Source organism: Haemorhous mexicanus, chromosome 1 (assembly GCF_027477595.1).
Source record: "Haemorhous mexicanus isolate bHaeMex1 chromosome 1, bHaeMex1.pri, whole genome shotgun sequence".
Classification (NCBI taxonomy): domain Eukaryota; kingdom Metazoa; phylum Chordata; class Aves; order Passeriformes; family Fringillidae; genus Haemorhous; species Haemorhous mexicanus.
The window spans coordinates 143,715,890-143,723,834 of NC_082341.1; positions in this window are offsets into that span (position 1 = coordinate 143,715,890).

The window sequence follows — 7,945 nt, forward strand, 5'->3', positions numbered from 1 at the left end:
CTTCCAAAAGGTAAGTAGTGTCTTTCTGAGGAGTATCAGGGAAGGTTGCTGTTTTTAATCTAGTACCATAAAGTCCTTCACTATAGGAAAACTGTTACTTCTCCCCAATGTTATTGTAAACAAATCTCTTCTGACCAATGTTCCTAATGCTCACCAATATGAACTCCTCTACACAATTGTCCCAGCTCCAGTGCACATTAATGCCACTGTCCTTGCCTCCATCCTGCAGGTCAGTCAACATCTTCCTGTATTTCACACATGGCCAATACATGAATGGCTCCCTCCCAGAAGGCTTCCTGACACAGCTGTATTGGAGCTAGATGTTTTCCTCCCTGCTACTCCTAAGAATAAAAGCACCAGGTTCTTCCATGCATCCCCACGTTCCCAGACAACAGATTGCATTTTGTACCAGAGAACAGGCTGTGGAAAGAACACTCATGGAGGCTTTCAGCTTGATGGACAATCAGAAAAACTGGAACACTGCTTCCATTGAATCTAAAAGAGAAAACTAGAGACAGTGTTTTATATAGGAAAAATGCAGGAAAGAATTCTTTTGTGCTACTGGAACTGGACTTGTGATCCTTCTCTAAGCTAAGCAATGCTGTCAATAACAGATCTGGGGCAGAAGTGACTTGGAATGGGAATTTGTGGGTATGGAGAGAGAAAAATTGCCAGAAATGATGGTAATAATAGAATCAGAGTTATAGAATGGTATAAATTGGAAGGGACTGTAAAGATCATCTCATTCCAACTCCCCTGCCATGGGCAGGGACACTTTCCAACTCAATGCCTTGTCTGATTTGGCCTTGAATGCTTCCAAGGATGGGGTCTCAACAACTTCTCTGGGCAACTTGTCTCACCACCCTCACAGTAAAGAAATTATTCCTATTATATAATTCTACCACTCTTAGGAGCACAGCTCCTTCATTAGGAATTTGATGTCTCCTGTCACTGGGAGTTGCCACCACATTCTTAGTGTGTGGATGACCTTGGCCTCTGAGATTTCAAATGAGGACTCCAAAAAAGCTAGTTAACCTAAATCTAAATCAAGCAACTGGACAATTACTTTCAAAGTTTTGGCACATACCTAAATTAAAGGGGAGCATTGTTTAGATGTGGTCTAACTAGCCGGGTAAAGAGACCTGAGAAAACTCTTTTGCCTGGAAGACCTTTCAGATATGAGGAGAGAAGAGAAAGAGAATAGAAAGAGTCTCAAAATCTGTTTTGTATACAACGAAACCCCTCCATGGCAAAGAAAGCATATGGTACGAATGCAGAAACTCATTAGAGCAGACCTTTGGGAGACACTGTGATTAAGCAAAACAGAGCCAGATGAACATTTGAGAGAAACAACAAATTGCCAGTGCTGGAGAAAAATAACTGAAAGCCAAATGACTGCAGTTGCAAACTCACGGAAAGGATATTCAGGAATGTGATTTCTGGGAAAGACTTTTTCTGAGAAAAGTTTCTGGCTTTTTGAGACCAATCCAGACATGGAGGGAGTAGGTTAGCTCAGTCCTTAGTGGTAAAGCAAGGAGATATTTAGGTTGTTAGCAAGGAGCTGATAATATTTTTCTGTGTTTGTTTCCACCTCATAGTACTTGAAATATTTCAAGAATTTAAGAGTCTTCCCTGGGTTGCTCAGCGTCTTGATCCTTCTTTTTACAGTGATATCTTCTAAAATTAAAATATCCTTGCAGAAATGTCATGAAGACAACTATCCTTTCTCTTCCAGAAGGGAATATGGAGTCATGGCAAAAGATTTGACCTCACACACATCCTTCAGGCACCAGGAAATGAACTGCTTGCAATATTTTCTTGACTTTTTGCCCACGGTTACATGGCTTTCATCAAGAACTCATACCTACCAGACAACTAAGTTTCTAAACACTAAACCTGAAAAAGCTCTAATTTAGCTGATTGAAAGAAAAAAATTATGGAGAAAATACAATTTGTAGAGGACTGTTTTAAATGCTAGCTGCTTCTACTACATTTAACAGAATCTATGACCTGGTTATAAGAGGATATGTTTTAAACATGCACAGACTACACTATGGTGGTGATTTATCAAATTATACATTCTGCAATCAAATATGTCCTGCTTGTTTGCTATTTGTACCTTTTGGTTAAACTGGATTTCTCTATCCTGTGTTTGGAACAGAATTCGTTTGAAAAACATTAATTAGAAGCTAAAGCTTTCAAATTGTATATAGTTTTTAAAGTAGGTATGTTCAATGACCTTCAAACACTTTTTTTTCCTTTAATGTCAGACCCAAGTTTACTGTAGCAAGTTATGTTGGTGGATTTAAAACTTGGTGCCGACTTGATACTTCTCCATTGGAGTAGGTGGAAAAGAATAATGGATGAGGATTCATTACTCACATCTGTGTAACATTCAGGTGAAACCAGCTTGATTTTGCTTAGAAGTACCTTGTCCTGGTACTCTAATCTAAGCCTTTCCCAAGTGACGAAGACCTGATTGTGCATCGATGACTTTGGTGCAAGGCCTCTGTCATAGCTGTGAGGCTCCTGGTGAGAGATGATCTCTCCACCCTGCTCCTCACCTCTGCCACTGGCAGGTTTTGCTGTGATGAAGAACAGAGTAGTGGCTTTCCTCTGCAGCTGTGATCTCGGGATGTAGGAGAGCAATGTCAGGCACACAGCTCAGTCATCTTCACAGGGCTCTCTCACATGGCCTTCACCCTCAGCAGGCACAACTGGGCTTTCTTACTAGAAAATTTCCCAGGACAGGCTGGGAAATTCCTCTGCTGGATGGGAAGGAGGAGAGTGGAACTTCATAGTCCAGGTGGCTTGCCAAGTGCCGTTCATGGAGGAGTGTTTACTCCTGTGCCTTGCACAGTCTGCTTCTGTGGAGCTGGCAAACCCTGAGTCCAAGGCTGCCAGGGAGCTCCTGGCAGCTCACAGCTGACTACCAGACTTGGGGCCACTGCATAACAGCATCCATTTTCCCTTTGGGCAAAAGAACACTCAGGACAAGGTTCTCACTTGTGTAGCCAGGAATGGCGTGTTTTATCCAGTCACTACACTACCACAATCCAGCAGCTGTGGTGCCCTTCTCATACAGTGCTGCCTCAACCAGGCACAACCATCCATACCACATCCCATTTTCTTCACAGATCACAAGTACTGCTTTGCCATTTACTCAGGCATTTTGCTGCTTAGCTTCCCTTATCGAAAGGAAGAAAGTGTCAAGTTCAAAAACTTACTGTCGTTTAGTTTTTAACTAAAACCACACACAATAATACAAAAATGAGGAGAATAAGAGCGTGTAACTGTGAAAATCTAGAAAGTGTAGTCTCACCTTTCCTTCCAGTATGGTAAGCTTGTTTTGGTTCTGGTTTTCCAGTGGTGATACCTTATTTTGCATGTGAGGTAAGGATGTGCTTTGCTTTGCAGAAATGTTGTAACAAAATCACAGGATCAGTGAGGTTGGAAAAGACCTCTGAGATCATTGAATCCAACCTATGATCAAATACCACCATGTGAACTAGACCATGGCTCAAAGTGCCACATCCAGTCTTTTCTTAAATACCTCCAGGGACTGTGACTCCATTATTTCCCTGGGCAACCCATTCCAATGTTTAATTATCCTTTCTGTCCTTCAATTGAAAATGTCTTGGCCCTCAAATTAGGCAGAAAACTTTGTTACTGCTGAAAAACTGGGCCTCAGGGATGACAGAAGCAGAGAGGGGTTTTGAGGAAAGACCACAGAGACAGCATGTTCATATTAGAACTCATGATCTATTGAGCAGGTGGGAAACTTTCTCATATCCTTGTCCCAGCAGCCAAACTGCAGGCCCTGTCTCTCATCCTGCTGAATCCATCTCCACAGCTGGCAGACCTTATGTCTCCACCTTGTTTGCCACGAAAACAGTTCTCTCACTTTCAGTCCAGCCTTAGGGATTCAAAGTCCTATTGCTCTATTATATATATGCCCAGCACATCTGGCTGGGTTTGGTACCTGCTGTATTTCCCTCAGGACATGAATGATCTGCATGTCACACTGAGCCAGAAGGGTCCTTTCCTAATCGAAATGGCAGTACTAGGTCATAAGAATAAAGTGCCATAAATGCAGAATAATTTCATGTAAGGCTGTATGTGCACCCCTCTTGCTGAACTTAACATTGTTCTCTGTGGAAGGCTCATCCTCCTCCTCCTCCCCAGCTCTGTCTGTTGAGAGTAACATGCATCAGCCTCCAGGGAACAGCTCTGAGCAATCGGGTCAGGAGTACAAGTAAAGTCTTCCTGCACAGCTGTGTGTGCACTGGGGCCTGAGCTGCTTGCTCAGCTGTGCCTCACTAAAAGCAGCTCGTTGGTGATCAGCAGAACCTGCCCAACACCTGCAACACTCCGATGGTCACATTGCCCTGCCAAGGGAATAGCACAAGAGAGATGGGAATGATGGTGGCTTTGTTGCTGACATGAAGATGATGTAAATATTCCTGATAGATTCCTCTTGCATGTGGTGGGTCTGCTCTTTTGGGGCTTGGTTTTTAAACTTTTTTTTTATCAGAGAGCCTCTGTATGATTCCATAGGCTCAGTGGTGAAGGCAAGAGATCCCAGGGGTCCCAGCCCCAACGCACACCCCAGGGAGCAGCCTGCCACAGTTAATGAACTGGAACTGCTTCTCGCAGATGTGGAGATGAAACTTAGCACTGGAAGCACTGGTGTCTCCTGCACTTATTTCAGTCTCCAGATATGATCAAGCCTGCAGCTTATGTTGCTAAGTAGCTGCCACCATAACAAATCTTTGCGTGCCTTTTCCAGCTCATTGCTGCCCCCCTCAGCATCAGCAGGACTAGGTACAAGTTTGCATTCATGTAATTACAAAATGCAAAATGGTACCATTAGTTTATTTTCAGGGTCTCTCATTAGTTATTTGACCAGAGAAACATTCCTAAGCATCAAATTTGGCTTTGAAATCCAAATACTAAGCTGATTCTCCTTCTATTTTTTCTTAAAACATTGACTGTGGTTTCTTATTCCTTAAACATCAGCATTTCTTTTGTTTTGGAGATTAGTCCCATAGTCAAGAAATATGAGAAGCAGCTTAATTTGTACAAAGACAAATTTAGCTGAACTTTTCTGCAAAAATGCTCAGCAGTGGAACGTTTTATGGTAATCTGATCCCTTCGTTTCAGAGTCGCAATCCAGTGCGATGTGTGGTACACGCTGCTGGTGAATTGACTGCGATTCTGGCTTCCTCTCCAGTAACGTGAGGACTGGATATATTAACTTGCACAAAATGAACAGAAAATTAGTGCAGACACATCTGCTGGCAGAGGCTGGGCTTGGGCTCTGTCATAGAAATACCTGATTTCAGGGAGGACTTCCAACGTCTGCCTTGGAAAAACAAGGAAAAAGAATATTAGTAAGTGGTGTGCAAGTTGATGATGAACAGGCCAGTACACACTTTTAGCCAGGGCTGGGACTCCTGAATTCAAACTGCAACTTTGTGAGTAGTTTTCTTAAACTGATTTAACACACATGCAAAGTTGGCACAGCCATATGAAAAAGAAATCCTTACTCCTTCCCTTCTCTATTCTCCTGCCTGGTGCTTCTTGTGTTATGCTGGCACAAGTTCCTGTGTGGCTGCCCAGTGCACAGGATGTAGAAATTGATCCAGCTGGGGAAAAAAAAAAAAGTGTTTCTTTTGGTGGGTTTTACCCTGAATCAGTTCCCAGTATCCCCAAACCTAGAAAACTAAATGTACACATAATTGCCAGCACTACCTGGGCACTGCAAGGCAGTGAAGGAGAAAGTGTTTTAAGAACATAGCAGGACAGTTTAATTTAGAGAGGAGTCCCTGCATGGAGAACACCACTGGCTTTAAACCCCCATCTGCTCTAGAACGATGCCAAATGTCATGAGCAACTCTCTGTTTCTCATCACATGTATTCTTGATCAGTGTCAAGCATTTATAAACATGCATGATTAAAGGTCAACCGCACATCCTCAATTATTTACTGTTAGTTTCAGGCTATGTTATGATCTTTAATGTTTTTATTGAAAACAAAATTAGGCAAACAAGAAAAGCAGGGGGGCTGGAGAAAGTAGAACATGTAGAGACCCAGCTCATGACAACCAAACTACCTCTTGCATTTTTTTGGCTAATTTGAATATTCTCTCCTGAGATTTTGTAATTTTTTAAAATTCTTCATGAAGATGTTTTAAGCTAAAACAAATATAAAACCAGGTCCTGTTATAAGAACTAGAGAAAATATTCCCTTCTACCTCCTGTTCTTGTCTCTCCCATAGCTTTACTAGACCTTTGGAGGTCAGCAAGAAATGAGGAGAACTGTCCTTTTTCCCTTGTATGTTGGGACAACTTATTTCTTGGTAGTTCAGCTTTTCTATATGTTCATGTTGCAGAAATTCACAGTATATTCACTCCAGCCGCTTCTTGGAGGTGAAATAGAAAAAAGGTCTGAAAAAGCACAAAGATAAACAAAACCACTTGAGCAAAGATACACAATCTATGGACCCAAAAAAAGATTTAGAAACAGAAAAATTGACCTTAACCCCACTTCCCCCAAAAAAGTAATATTAAGTACCATGACACAGACTCAGGTGTAGCAGTGGAACAACAACAGGGAGCGAAAAAAACCCCTTGGAACTTTGACTTCCTTGATTTGCCAGTGTAGGATGTCAGCTAGAAACAGCCGAGCAGAAAATGCAATTTTGTGTCCAGAGAAGATGGGCACAGATCAAGATCCTCAGCACCCTATACCTGACCCTCCAACAAAGTCCCTCAAACAAAATTGCACACAACAGCTGCTAGTTAATTCCTTAATAAGCTGGTTTAAATCATATCTTGTGAATTAGGAAGAATCCTCTACTCATACTCTTCCCAGGAACAGAGCAGTATTTAACCTCCAGCTGTAGATAACATCACCTGCCTTCTTCCCTTCCACCCCAGATGGAAAAAAACAGAGCAGTTTCACTTCAAGGTGATCACACACATAGGGCAGGAATTCATTCAATGACTCCATCTCCTTGAAGAAATACTTCCTTAGAATTCTGAACTGTTCTCCTTTTTACACACCAAGGAGGAGTAGTTTGGAAAGCAGGGCATGCATAGTACCCCCAGTGTGAGCAGATAAACTTTGCAGACAGAACAAAACTGCCACCACCGGGAAGATGGAGCACAGAGAAGCATTCACAGCAGTTCCTTCTCCTCACTGCTGCAGTGCAGCACTACAGCCAAAGGCACTAGAGCCAGTCCAGCCTGACAGCAAAGCAGTGAAGAACACATTCTACAGTAATGCTCTCGATCAAATCTAAATCCTTCCCAAGACAGCTTTCTGGAAAGAGATGTTACTCACTGAGCTGCAACAAAAATGTCTTCTATCTAGTAAACACTAAGTGAATGCTTATGGGTAATTTCTTTAAAACCATTTCAACATTTGTTTGAGGAGGAACGATAATAAAATGCAGATGCTTTACTTCTTTACCAAGATATTGAAGCAGTTAAAAAAAAAAAAACAGCAGCAGTCATAGGGAAAACAATGAATGCTGTGCAACAGAGAGTCCTTCTCCATCTCATCAACACCAGTGCTCTATTACCATTCCTTAGACGTCATTCAACAGCTGATCAGTGCATTACCACAAAGCCCCCTTCCCAAGAAATGCAAGCCTGTTGGTACTACTTGTAGGCCATGGTCAGAACTAGTAACAAATCCTGCACATGATAAAGCAGAGCTTGCATTCAGTGTCCCAGATTAGTGTCACCAGGCATACGTTTGAGCAAAATCAATTTATCATGGGTGTTGATCACAGTGGTATAACAAAGAGCCAAACTGGTGATAAAACTGTACTAGATTATTGATATAATCTCTTGAGATAAGGAAAGCCAGAAGAACTTTCATCCTAGTCCAAATGCCCAGATTCCCACAGTTCTCTCTCAGAGAGCTTGAACCAAAA